The sequence below is a fragment of the Heterodontus francisci genome, chromosome 13, assembly GCF_036365525.1.
Source record: "Heterodontus francisci isolate sHetFra1 chromosome 13, sHetFra1.hap1, whole genome shotgun sequence".
Taxonomy (NCBI): domain Eukaryota; kingdom Metazoa; phylum Chordata; class Chondrichthyes; order Heterodontiformes; family Heterodontidae; genus Heterodontus; species Heterodontus francisci.
In genome coordinates, this window is record NC_090383.1 from 40,521,008 (window position 1) to 40,533,393 (window position 12,386).

Here is a 12,386-nt window from a genome sequence, read left to right on the forward strand (position 1 = left end):
TTGTTTGCCTTACCTTTCCCCTTGGTGGGAAAATCCCTTGACTGTGCCGGAACTATCACTTCTTTAAAGGCAAACCCATTGTTCAGTTACTGCTTTGCTTGCCAACCTTTTATTTCAATTTATCTGGGTCAGATCCATGCTTACCCCACTGAAGTTGGCTTTGTTCAGATCATTCTTCTTATTATAAAAGCAAAATGCTGCGGATGCTGGAAACCACTCAGCAGGTCTGGCAGCATCTGTGGAAAGAGAAGCAGAGTTAACGTTTCGGGTCAGTGACCCTTCATCGGAACTGACAAATATTAGAAAAGTCACAGGTTATAAGCAAGTGAGGTGGGGGTGGGGCAAGAGATAACAAAGGAGGTCTAGATTGGACCAGGCCACATAGCTGACCAAAAGGTCACGGAGCAAAGGCAAACAATATGTTAATGGTGTGTTGAAAGACAAAGCATTAGTACAGATTAGGTGTAAATACACTGAATATTGACCAGCAGCAAGTGCAAACCTGAAAAAAAACAGTGGGTAAGCAAACTGAACAAACTAAGATGAAATGAAAGAAATGCAAAAAAAAGGATTGTAAAAAATGTAAAAAATAGTGTAAAAAAAAAGCAAGAAAAAATAACTAAAAATGAAAGTAAAATGGGGGGCTGTCATGCTCTGAAATTATTGAACTCAATGTTCAGTCCGGCAGGCTGGAGTGTGCCTAATCGGTAAATCAGATGCTGTTCCTCGAGCTTGCGTTGATGTTCACTGGAACACTGCAGCAATCCCAGGAGAGCAGGGGGGATTGTTGAAATGGCAAGCAACCGGAAGCTCAGGGTCCTGCTTGCGGACTGAGCGGAGATGTTCCGCAAAGCAGTCACCCAGTCTGCGCTTGGTCTCCCCAATGTAGAGGAGACCACACTGTGAGCACCAAGCTGACCCTTATGACCAAGCTGATGGTTTATAAAGCCTGTGTTCTCAGCACCTTGCTGTATGGCTGTGAAACATGGGTGACTTACAGCTTACCAGGAAAAAAAAGCTCAATAATTTCCATCTTCGTTGTCTGCGGCACATAATGGGTATATCCTGGCAGGGCAAAATCACAAATGTGGCAGTCGTCTCAAAGGCACTAATCAAACAGAGGTGGCCTCGGTCAATCAGACACATCCACAAATTTGGAAGATGGCTGAATACCCAAGGACTTTCTGTATGGTGAGGTAACCGGGGCCAAATGACCAGTGGTCCAAAGCTGCACTTCAAAAATGCTTGTAAGCATGACATAAAGGCACTAAATGTCGACTATCGTATTTGGGAGTCACTTCACTAGCTGGCAAAATGGGGAAATGGGGACACACCCTCACGACTGGTGTTTGCTGCCATGATGACCAGTTACTACACCACCTTGGCAACAGGCAGCAACGTCAAAAACAACAACTAACAGCGTCACTTGGCAGTTTCATGTGCAGCACTTGTGGCAGAACCTGCCTCTCAAGGATTGGCCTTCACCGCCATCAACAAAGGTACACCAAGAGAAGACACCCCACTTAAATGGATTTTTTGTTGTGTGTCCATCATCTTTCATAGATGGAAGGATGCAAACCAACCAACCAACATTTTTTTTTCATTCGTTCATGGGATGTGGGCATTGCTGGCTAGGCCAGAGTTTATTGCCCTTGAGAAGGTGGTGATGAACTGCCTTCTTGAACCGCTGCAGTCCTTGTGGTGTAGGTACATGTACAGTGCTGTTAGGAAGGGAATTCCAGGATTTTGGCCCATTGACAGTGAAGAAATGATGATACAGTTCCAAGTCAGGATGGTGCGTGGCTTGGAGGGGAATATGCAGTGTTGTTCCCGTGCATCTGCTGCCCTTGCCCTTCTAGGTGATAATGGTCATGGGTCTGGAAAGTGCTTTCAAAGGAGCCTTGGTGAGCTACTGCAGTGCATCTTGTAGATAGTACACACTGCTGCCACTTTGCATCGGTGGTGGAAGGAGTGAATGTTTGTGGATGGGTTGCCATGCTTTTGTCCTGGATGGTGTCAAGCTTCTTGAATGTTGTTGGAACTGCACCCATCCAGGCAAATGTAGAGTATTCCATCACACTTCTTGTGCCTTGTTGATAGTGGACAGGCATTGGAGAGTCAGGAGGTGAGTTACTCAACCTGCAAGTCTTTGGCTGTGGGAGGAAACTGGAGCACCCGATGGAAACCCACACAGTCACAGGGAGAACTTGCAAACTCCACACAGGCAGTACCCAGAACCGAATCCAGGTCGCTGGAGCTGTGAGGCTGTGGTACTAACCACTGCGCCACAGTGCCGCCCCTGTGAGTATTTGAGAAGATGCGAATGGTGCTGAAGATTGTGCAATCATCAGCGAACATCCCCACTTCTGATGTTATGATTGAAGGAAGGTCACTGATGAATCACAGAAGATGGTTGGGCCTAGGACACTGCTCTGAGGAGCTCCTGCAGTGATATCCTGGAGCTGAGATGATTGAACTCCAATAACCACAACCATCTTCCTTTTTGCGAGGTATGACTCCAACCAACAGAGAATTTTCCCCCGATTCGCATTGACTCCAGTTTTGCTAAGGCTCCTTGATGCCATAGTCGGTCAAATGCTGCCTTGATGTCAAGGGCAGTCACTCTCACCTAAGAGTTCAGCTCTTTTGTCCGTGTTTGGACCAAGGCTGTAATGAGGTCAGGAGCTATGTGGCCCTGGCGAAACCCAAACTGAGCGTCAGTGAGCAGGTTATTGCTGAGCAAATGCTGTTAGATAGCACTGTCGACGGACCCCTTCCATCACTTCTCTGATGATTGAGACTAGACTGATAGGGCGGTAATTGGTCGGGTTGGATTTGTCCTGCTTATTATGTGAAGGACATACCTGGGCAATTTTCCACATTGTTGGGTAGATGCCAGTGTTGTAGCTGTACTGGAACCCTAGCTTGGCTAGGGGAACAGCTAGTTCTGGAGCACAAGTCTTCAGTACTATTGCCAGAATATTGTCATAGCCATAGCCTTTGCAGTATCCAGTGCCTTCAGCCGTTCCTTGATATCATGCGGAGTGAATTGGATTGGCTGAAGACTAACATCTGTGATGCTGGGGACTTCATGAGGAGGTCGAGATGGATCATCCACTTGGTACTTTGGCTGAAGATGGTTGCAAATGGAACACATAGGTGAGGTTTTAAATGATTACATTTCATCTGTGTTCACTATGGAGAAGGACAATGTAGGTGTGGAGATCAGGGAGGGGGATTGTGATATACTTGAACAAATTAGCATTGAAAGGGAGGAAGCATTAGCTGTTTTGGTGGGCTTAAAAGTAGTTAAATCCCCAGGCCCAGATGAGATGTATCCCAGGCTGTTATGTGAGGCAAGGGAGGAGATAGCAGGGGCTCTGACACAAATTTTCAAATCCTCTCTGGCCACAGGAGAGGTACCAGATGAATGGAGAACTGCGAATGTGGTACCATTATTCAAGAAAGGTAGCAGGGATTAACCAGGTAATTATAGACCAGTTGTCTAACATCAGTGGTAGGAAACTAGTGGAAAGAATACTGAGGGACAGGATTAATCTCCACTTGGAGAGGCAGGGATTAATCAGGGATAGTCAGCATGGCTTTGTCAGGGGGAGATCGTGTCTAACAAACTTGATTGAGTTTTTTGAGGAGGTGACTAGATGTGTAGATGAGGGTAACGCAGTTGATGAGGTCTACATGGACTTCAGTAAGGCTTTTGATAAGGTCTTACATGGAAGATTGGTTAAGAAGGTAAGAGCCCATGGGATCCAGGGCAATTTGGCAAATTGGATCCAAAATTGGCTTAGTGGCAGGAGGCAGAGGGCGATGGTCAAGAGTTGTTTTTGCGAGTGGAGGCCTGTGACCAGTGGTGTACCGCAGGGATCAGTGCTGGGACCCTTGCTGTTTGTAGTGTACATTAATGATTTAGACGTGAATATAGGAGGTATGATCAGTAAGTTCACAGATGACATGAAAATTGGTGGTGTCGTAAATAGTGAGGAGGAAAGCCTTAGATTACAGGATGATATAGATGGGCTGGTAAGATGGGTGGAGCAGTGGCAAATGGAATTTAATCCTGAGAAGTGTGAGGTGATGCATTTTGGAAGGACTAACAAGGCAAGGGAATTTATAATGGATGGTAGGACCCTAGGAAGTACATATGGTCAGGGGGACCTTAGTGTATTTGTCATTGATCACTGAAAGCAGCAGCACAGGTAGATAAGGTGGTTCGGAAGGCACATGGGATACTTGCCTTTATTAGCCGAGGCACAGAATATAAGAGCAGGGAGATTATGTTGGAGCTGTATAAAATGCTAGTTAGGCCACAGCTGGAGTACTGTGTATAGTTCTGGTCACTGCACTATAGAAAGGATATGATTGCGCTGGAGATGGTGCAGAGGAGATCCACCAGGCTGTTGCCTGGGCTGGAGCATTTCAGCTATGAAGAGAGAATGGATAGGCTAGGGTTGTTTTCCTCAGAGCAGAGAAGTCTGATTGAGGTATACAAAATTATGAGGGGCATTAAGATGCATTCACTGACCTTGAGAACTCCTGTGAGATCATTGATAGGATAGATAGGAAGAAACTTTTTCCCTTAGCATAGGGATCAATAACCTGGCGGCATAGATTTAAGGTAAGGGGCAGGAGGTTTAGAGGGGATTTGAGGAAAAATGTTTTCACCCAGAGGGTGGTTGGAATCTGGAACACACACTACCTGAAGGGGTAATAGAGGCAGGAACCCTCACAACATTTCAGAAGTATTTAGATGAGCATTTGAAACGCCTGCTGGAAAATGGGATTAGAATAGATAGGTGCTTGATGGCCGGCACAGACACGATGGGCCAAAGGGCTTGTTTCTGTGCTGTATAACTCTATGACAGTATGACTAAACCAGCAGCAACAGATGTGCTCCCAAATGTTAGAGTTCCCCTGAGACAGTGTGGGGTCATGGACTGAGAATGGAGGAGTCCCTTCAGCTCAATTGCGCTGCCATGGCTCAGAGCTCCTCCATTAACACAGTAGCCAACCCTCATGGAGAGCCATGTGCAGCAGCACTCGAAGTGCATGCAAGAACTCTGCACTGATGTTCACAAAACGCATGCCACACTCTGTAGCATAGATCAGTCAGTGGCGCTGGTGCTGCAGAGATGTTTGGAGGGGATGCAGTTGCACCCCAGCTGGTGCTCCCCTCCAGCATCCAGAGTGCCACCCAAGGGCTGAGGCAGTCACTAAGGAGGATGAGGGTGCCACTCCTCACAAGGCACTATCATCCTCAGCGGCCTAATTGGCCCCTCTGATAGGGACCATCTGCACAGCTGGGCCCAGTGACAGAGAAATCCCTGCAATGACGTTGCTGCAGCAGCCTCCACAATGAAAATGACCGCCACATGCATCTCAGCCACAAGCAGAGACAAGTGAGGAGACTGCCTTCACCACATCTGAGCCACAAGGGGTGAGCCCGCATAGAAGCGGCTGAGAGTGGAGGCCACTGTGGCGAGCAGAGCACTGACTGGGTCACTGGAGTTTGTTTCACCTGTAACTGAGAACTTTTTCTATTTTTCTATTTTTCAACAGCATGTAAATATTGACACCTGATACCAGACTTGTGAGCTTCCATTTATTAATGGCGATAAAGGAGAACAGGGATAAAGTGGTGAAGGGAAAGAAGGCTACTTTGGATGGGGAAAGTGAAATCTCTGGACAGATGTGCATCCTTCAATGCTGGTAAGAGTCACTCTATGTCAGAACATAGAACATAGAAAATACAGCACAGAACAGGCCCTTCGGCCCACGATGTTGTGCCGATCCTTTGTCCTCTGTCAAGGACAATTTAATCTATACCCCATCATTCTCCTTTATCCATATACCTATCTAAAAGCCGTTTGAAAGTCCCTAAAGTTTCTGACTCAACAACTTCCCCAGGCAAGGCATTCCATGCCCCGACCACTCTCTGGGTAAAGAACCTTCCCCTGACATCCCCCTTATATCTCCCACCCTTCACCTTAAATTTATGACCCCTTGTAACGCTTTGCTCCACCCGGGGAAAAAGTTTCTGACTGTCTACCCTATCTATTCCCCTGATCATCTTATAAACCTCTATCATGTCACCCCTCATCCTTTTCCGTTCTAATGAGAAGAGGCCTAGAATGTTCAGCCTTTCCTCGTAAGACTTATTCTCCATTCCAGGCAACATCCTGGTAAATCTCCTCTGCACCCTCTCCAAGGCTTCCACATCCTTCCTAAAATGAGGCGACCAGAACTGCACACAGTACTCCAAATGAGGCCTTACCAAGGTCCTGTACAGCTGCATCATCACCTCACGGCTCTTAAATTCAATCCCTCTGCTAATGAACGCCAACACCCCATATGCCTTCTTCACAGCCCTATCCACTTGAGTTGCAACTTTCAACGATCTATGCACATAGACCCCAAGGTCTCTCTGCTCCTCCACATGCCCAAGAACCCTACCGTTAACCCAGTATTTTGCATTCGTGTTTGTCCTTCCAAAATGGACGACCTCACACTTTTCAGGGTTAAACTCCATCTGCCACTTTTCAGCCCAGCACTGCAACCTATCCAAGTCCCTTTGCAGACGACAATAGCCCTCCTCGGTATCCACAACTCCACCAACCTTTGTATCATCTGCAAATTTACTGACCCACCCTTCGACTTCCTCATCCAAGTCGTTAATAAAAATCACAAACAGGAGAGGACCCAGAACTGATCCCTGTGGCACGCCACTGGTAACTGGGCTCCAGGCTGAGTATTTACCATCTAAGACCACTCTCTGCCTTCTATCAGTTAGCCAATTCTTAATCCAACTGGCCACATTCCCCACTATCCCATGCCTCCTGACTTTCTCCATAAGTCTACCATGGGGGACCTTATCAAATGCCTTACTAAAATCCATGTACACCACATCCACTGGTTTACCCTCATCCACTTGCTTGGTCACCTGCTCAAAGAATTCAATCAGGCTTGTGAGGCAAGACCTACCCCTCACAAAACCGTGCTGACTGTCCCGAATCAAGCAGTGTCTTTCCAGATGCTCAGAAATCCTATCCCTCAGCACCTTTTCCATCAACTTGCCTACCACCGAAGTAAGACTAACTGGCCTGTAATTCCCAGGGTTGTTCCTATTCCCTTTCTTGAACAGGGGCACAACATTTGCCACCCTCCAATCACCTGGTACCACCCCCGTCAGCAGAGAAGATGAAAAGATCATTGCCAGCGGCTCTGCAATTTCATCCCTTGCTTCCCATAACATCCTTGGATATACCCCGTCAGGCCCGGGAGACTTGTCTATCTTCAAGTTATTCAAAAACCCCAACACATCTTCCCTCCTAACGAGCACTTCCTCGAGCTTACCAGTCTGCTTCCCACCGTCCTCTTCAGTAATACACCCCTTCTCATTCGTAAATACCGAAGAGAAGTACTCATTCAAAACCTCACTTATCTCTTCCGGCTCAACACACAGTCTCCCGCTATTGTCCTTGACCGGACCTACGGTCCCCCTAGTCATCCTCATATTTCTGACATACGCGTAAAAGGCCTTGGGGTTTTCTTTTATCCTACCCGCCAAGCATTTTTCATGCCCTCTCTTAGCTCTCCTAATCCCTTTCTTCAGATCCTTCCTGGCCATCTTGTATCCCTCCAGAGCTATGCCTGTGCCCTTTTTCCTCAACCTTATATACGCATCCTTCTTCTTCCTAACAAGACTCTCAACCTCTCTTGTCAACCACGGTTCCCTCACATGACCATCCCTTCCCTGTCTGACAGGGACATGCTTATCAATGGCCCCTACTATCTGCTCCTTGAAAAAGTTCCACATTTCGACCGTGCCCTTCCCTGCCAGCATATGCTCCCAACTTATGCTCCTCAGTTCCTGCCTGACAGCATCATATCTACCCTTCCCCCAATTGTAAACCTTGCCCTGTTGCACATACCTATCCCTCTCCATTACCACAGTGAATGCTACAGAATTGTGATCACTATCTCCAAAGTGCTCGCCCACCAACAGCTCTATCACTTGCCCTGGTTCATTACCTAGTACCAAATCCAATATTGCCTCCCCTCTGGTCGGGCAGTCTACATACTGAGTCAGAAAAGCTTCCTGGACATACTGCACAAACACTACCCCATCCAAACTATTCGATCTAAAGAGTTGCCAATCAATATTTGGGAAGTTGAAATCCCCCATAATTACTACCCTGTGACTTCTGCTCCTTTCCAAAATCTGTTTCCCAATCTGCTCTTCCACCTCCCTGCTGCTATTGGGGGGCCGATAGAAAACTCCCATCAAGGTGACTGCTCCTTTCCTGTTCCTGACCTCAACCCACAGTGCCTCAGTCGGCAGATCCTCCTCGAAAATTCTTTCAGCAGTTGTTACACTATTTCTAACTAACAATGCCACCCCCCCACCTCTTTTACCACCATTCCTAATCTTATGAAAACATCTATAACCAGGTACCTCCAAGAACCATTCAGGTTGCGTCTTCGATGGAAGTGTTCTCACAGATAGTTCAAAATGAGTTCAAGACCATGCCGTTTTCCTGGGTTACAAGGGCTCAGTTAAAGTGTGCCTGGATCAGATGATGCCTCATGTTGATGGCAGACTCATGAGATCCTCAAGTCCTGTGCCAAGCCCAACCAGCTCTCTGTGCAGCCCAGAGCACCTCTGTGTTCTGCATCTTCATCATCTACCTCCTCTTCCACTTCCAGGTCCTGCTCTTCCTTTTCATCTGAGAAGCTGTGTTGATTGAGCACATCACCATCTTCAAGCCTTCTCTGGAGGGCTATGTTATGGAGAGTGCAGCAGATCACCACAATGCACAAAATCATTGCAGGAGTTTACTGGAGGGCACCACTAGACCAGTCCAGGCACCAGAACCATATCTTTAGAAGCCATGCTCTGCTGCATGGTGCTCCTTGTGACCAGAAGGCTTCGCTTTTTTTTTAGAACATTACAGCGCAGTACAGGCCCTTCGGCCCTCGATGTTGCGCCGACCTGTGAAACCATCTGACCTACACTATTCCATTTTCATCCATATGTCTATCCAATGACCACTTAAATGCCCTTAAAGTTGGCGAGTCTTCGACTGTTGCAGGCAGGGCGTTCCATGCCCCTACTACTCTCTGAGTAAAGAAACTACCTCCAAAATCTGTCCTATATCTATCACCCCTCAACTTAAAGCTATGTCCCCTCGTGTTTGCCATCACCATCCGAGGAAAAAGACTCTCACTATCCACCGTATCTAACCCTCTGATTATCTTATATGTCTCTATTAAGTCACCTCTCCTCCTCCTTCTCTCCAACGAAAACAACCTCAAGTTCCTCAGCCTTTCCTCGTAAGACCTTCCCTCCATACCAGGCAACATCCTAGTAAATCTCCTCTGCACCCTTTCCAAAGCTTCCACATCCTTCCTATAATGCGGTGACCAGAACTGCACGCAATACTCCAGGTGCGGCCTCACCAGAGTTTTGTACAGCTGCAGCATGACCTTGTGGCTCCGAAACTCGATCCCCCTACTAATAAAAGCTAACACACCATATGCCTTCTTAACAGCCCTATTAACCTGGTGGCAACTTTGAGGGATTTATGTACCTGGACACCAAGATCTCTCTGCTCATCTACACTACCAAGAATCTTCCCATTAGCCCAGTACTCTGCATTCCTGTTACTCCTTCCAAAGTGAATCACCTCACACTTTTCCGCATTAAACTCCATTTGCCATCTCTCAGCCCAGCTCTGCAGCCTATCTATGTCCCTCTGTAACCTACAACATCCTTCGGCACTATCCACAACTCCACCGACCTTCGTGTCATCCGCAAATTTACTAATCCACCTTTCTACACCCTCTTCCAGGTCATTTATAAAAATGACAAACAGCAGTGGCCCCAAAACAGATCCTTGCGGTACACCACTAGTAACTAAACTCCAGGATGAACATTTGCCATCAACCAGCACCCTCTGTCTTCCTTCAGCTAGCCAATTTCTGATCCAAAGCTCTAAATCACCTTCAACCCCATACTTCCGTATTATCTGCAATAGCCTACCGTGGGGAACCTTATCAAACGCCTTACTGAAATCCATATACACCACATCCACGGCTTTACCCTCATCCACCTGTTTGGTCACCTTCTCGAAAAACTCAATAAGGTTTGTGAGGCACGACCTACCCTTCACTAAACTGTGCTGACTATCGCTAATGAACTTATTCTTTTCAAGATGATTATAAATCCTGTCTCTTATAACCTTTTCCAACATTTTACCCACAACCGAAGTAAGGCTCACAGGTCTATAATTACCAGGGCTGTCTCTACTCCCCTTCTTGAACAAGGGGACAACATTTGCTATCCTCCAGTCTTCCGGCACTATTCCTGTCGACAATGACGACATAAAAATCAAGGACAAAGGCTCTGCAATCTCCTCCCTGGCTTCCCAGAGTATCCTAGGATAAATCCCATCTGGCCCAGGGGACTTATCGATTTTCACACTTTCCAAAATTGCTAACACCTCCTCCTTGTGAACCTCAATCCCATCTAGCCTAGTAGCCTGAATCTCAGTATTCTCCTCGACAACATTTTCTTTCTTTACTGTAAATACTGACGAAAAATATTCATTTAACACTTTCCCTATCTCCTCTGATTCCACACACAACTTCCCACCACTATCCTTGATTGGCCCTAATCTAACTCTAGTCATTCTTTTATTCCTGATATACCTATCGAAAGCCTTAGGGTTTTCCTTGATCCTATCCGCCAATGACTTCTCATGTCCTCTCCTTGCTCTTCTTAGCTCTCCCTTTAGATCCTTCCTGGCTAGCTTGTAACTCTCAAGCGCCCTAACTGAGCCTTCACATCTCATCCTAACATAAGCCTTCTTCTTCCTCTTGACAAGCGCTTCAACGTCTTTAGTAAACCACGGCTCCCTCGCTCGACAACTTCCTCCCTGCCTGACAGGTACATACTTATCAAGGACACGCAGTAGCTGCTCCTTGAATAAGCTCCACATTTCGATTGTGCCCATCCCCTGCAGTTTCCTTCACCATCCTACGCATCCTAAATCTTGCCTAATCGCATCATAATTTCCTTTCCCCCAGCTATAATTCCTGCCCTGTGGTATATACCTGTCCCTGCCCATCGCTAAGGTAAACCTAACCGAATTGTGATCACTATCACCAAAGTGCTCACCTACATCTAAATCTATCACCTGGCCGGGTTCATTACCAAGTACCAAATCCAATGTGGCATCGCCCCTGGTTGTCCTGTCTACATACTGTGTCAGAAAACCCTCCTGCACACACTGGACAAAAACTGACCCATCTAAAGTACTCGAACTATAGTATTTCCAGTCAATATTTGGAAAGTTAAAGTCCCCCATAACAACTACCCTGTTACTCTCGCTCCTGTCGAGAATTATCTTCGCTATCCTTTCCTCCACATCTCTGGAACTATTCGGCGGTCTATAGAAGACTCCCAACAGGGTGACCTCTCCTCTCCTGTTTCTAACCTCGGCCCATACTACCTCAGTAGACGAGTCCTCAAACATCCTTTCTGCCGCTGTAATACTCTCCTTGATTAACAATGCCACACCCCCCCCCTCTTTTACCATCTTCTCTGTTCTTACTGAAACATCTAAATCCCGGAACCTGCAACATCCATTCCTGCCCCTGCTCTACCCATGTCTCCGAAATGGCCACAACATCGAGATCCCAGGTACCAACCCATGCTGCAAGCTCACCCACCTTATTCCGGATGCTCCTGGCGTTGAAGTAGACACACTTTAAACCAAGTTCTTGCTTGCCAGTGCCCTCTTGCGTCCTTGTAACCTTATCCCTGACCTCACTACTCTCAACATCCTGTACACTGGAACTACAATTTAGGTTCCCATTCCCCTGCTGAATTAGTTTAAGCCCCCCCAAAGAGCACTAGCAAATCTCCCCCCCAGGATATTGGGACCCCTCTGGTTCAGGTGAAGACCATCCTGTTTGTAGAGGTCCCCCCTACCCCAGAAAAACCCTCCCTCCTACACCATCCCTGCAGCCACGTGTTCAACTCCTCTCTCTCCCTATTCCTCACTTCGCTATCACGTGGCACGGGCAACAACCCAGAGATAACAACTCTGTTTGTTCTCGCTCTAAGCTTCCACCCTAGCTCCCTGAATTTCTGCCTTAAATCCCCATCTCTCTTCCTACCTATGTCGTTGGTGCCTATGTGGACCACGACTTGGGGCTGCTCCCCCTCCCCCTTAAGGATCCCAAAAACACGATCCGAGACATCACGAACCCTGGCACCTGGGAGGCAACACACCAACCGTGAGTCTCTCTCGTTCCCACAGAACCTCCTATCTGTTCCCCTAACTATGGAGTCCCCAATGACG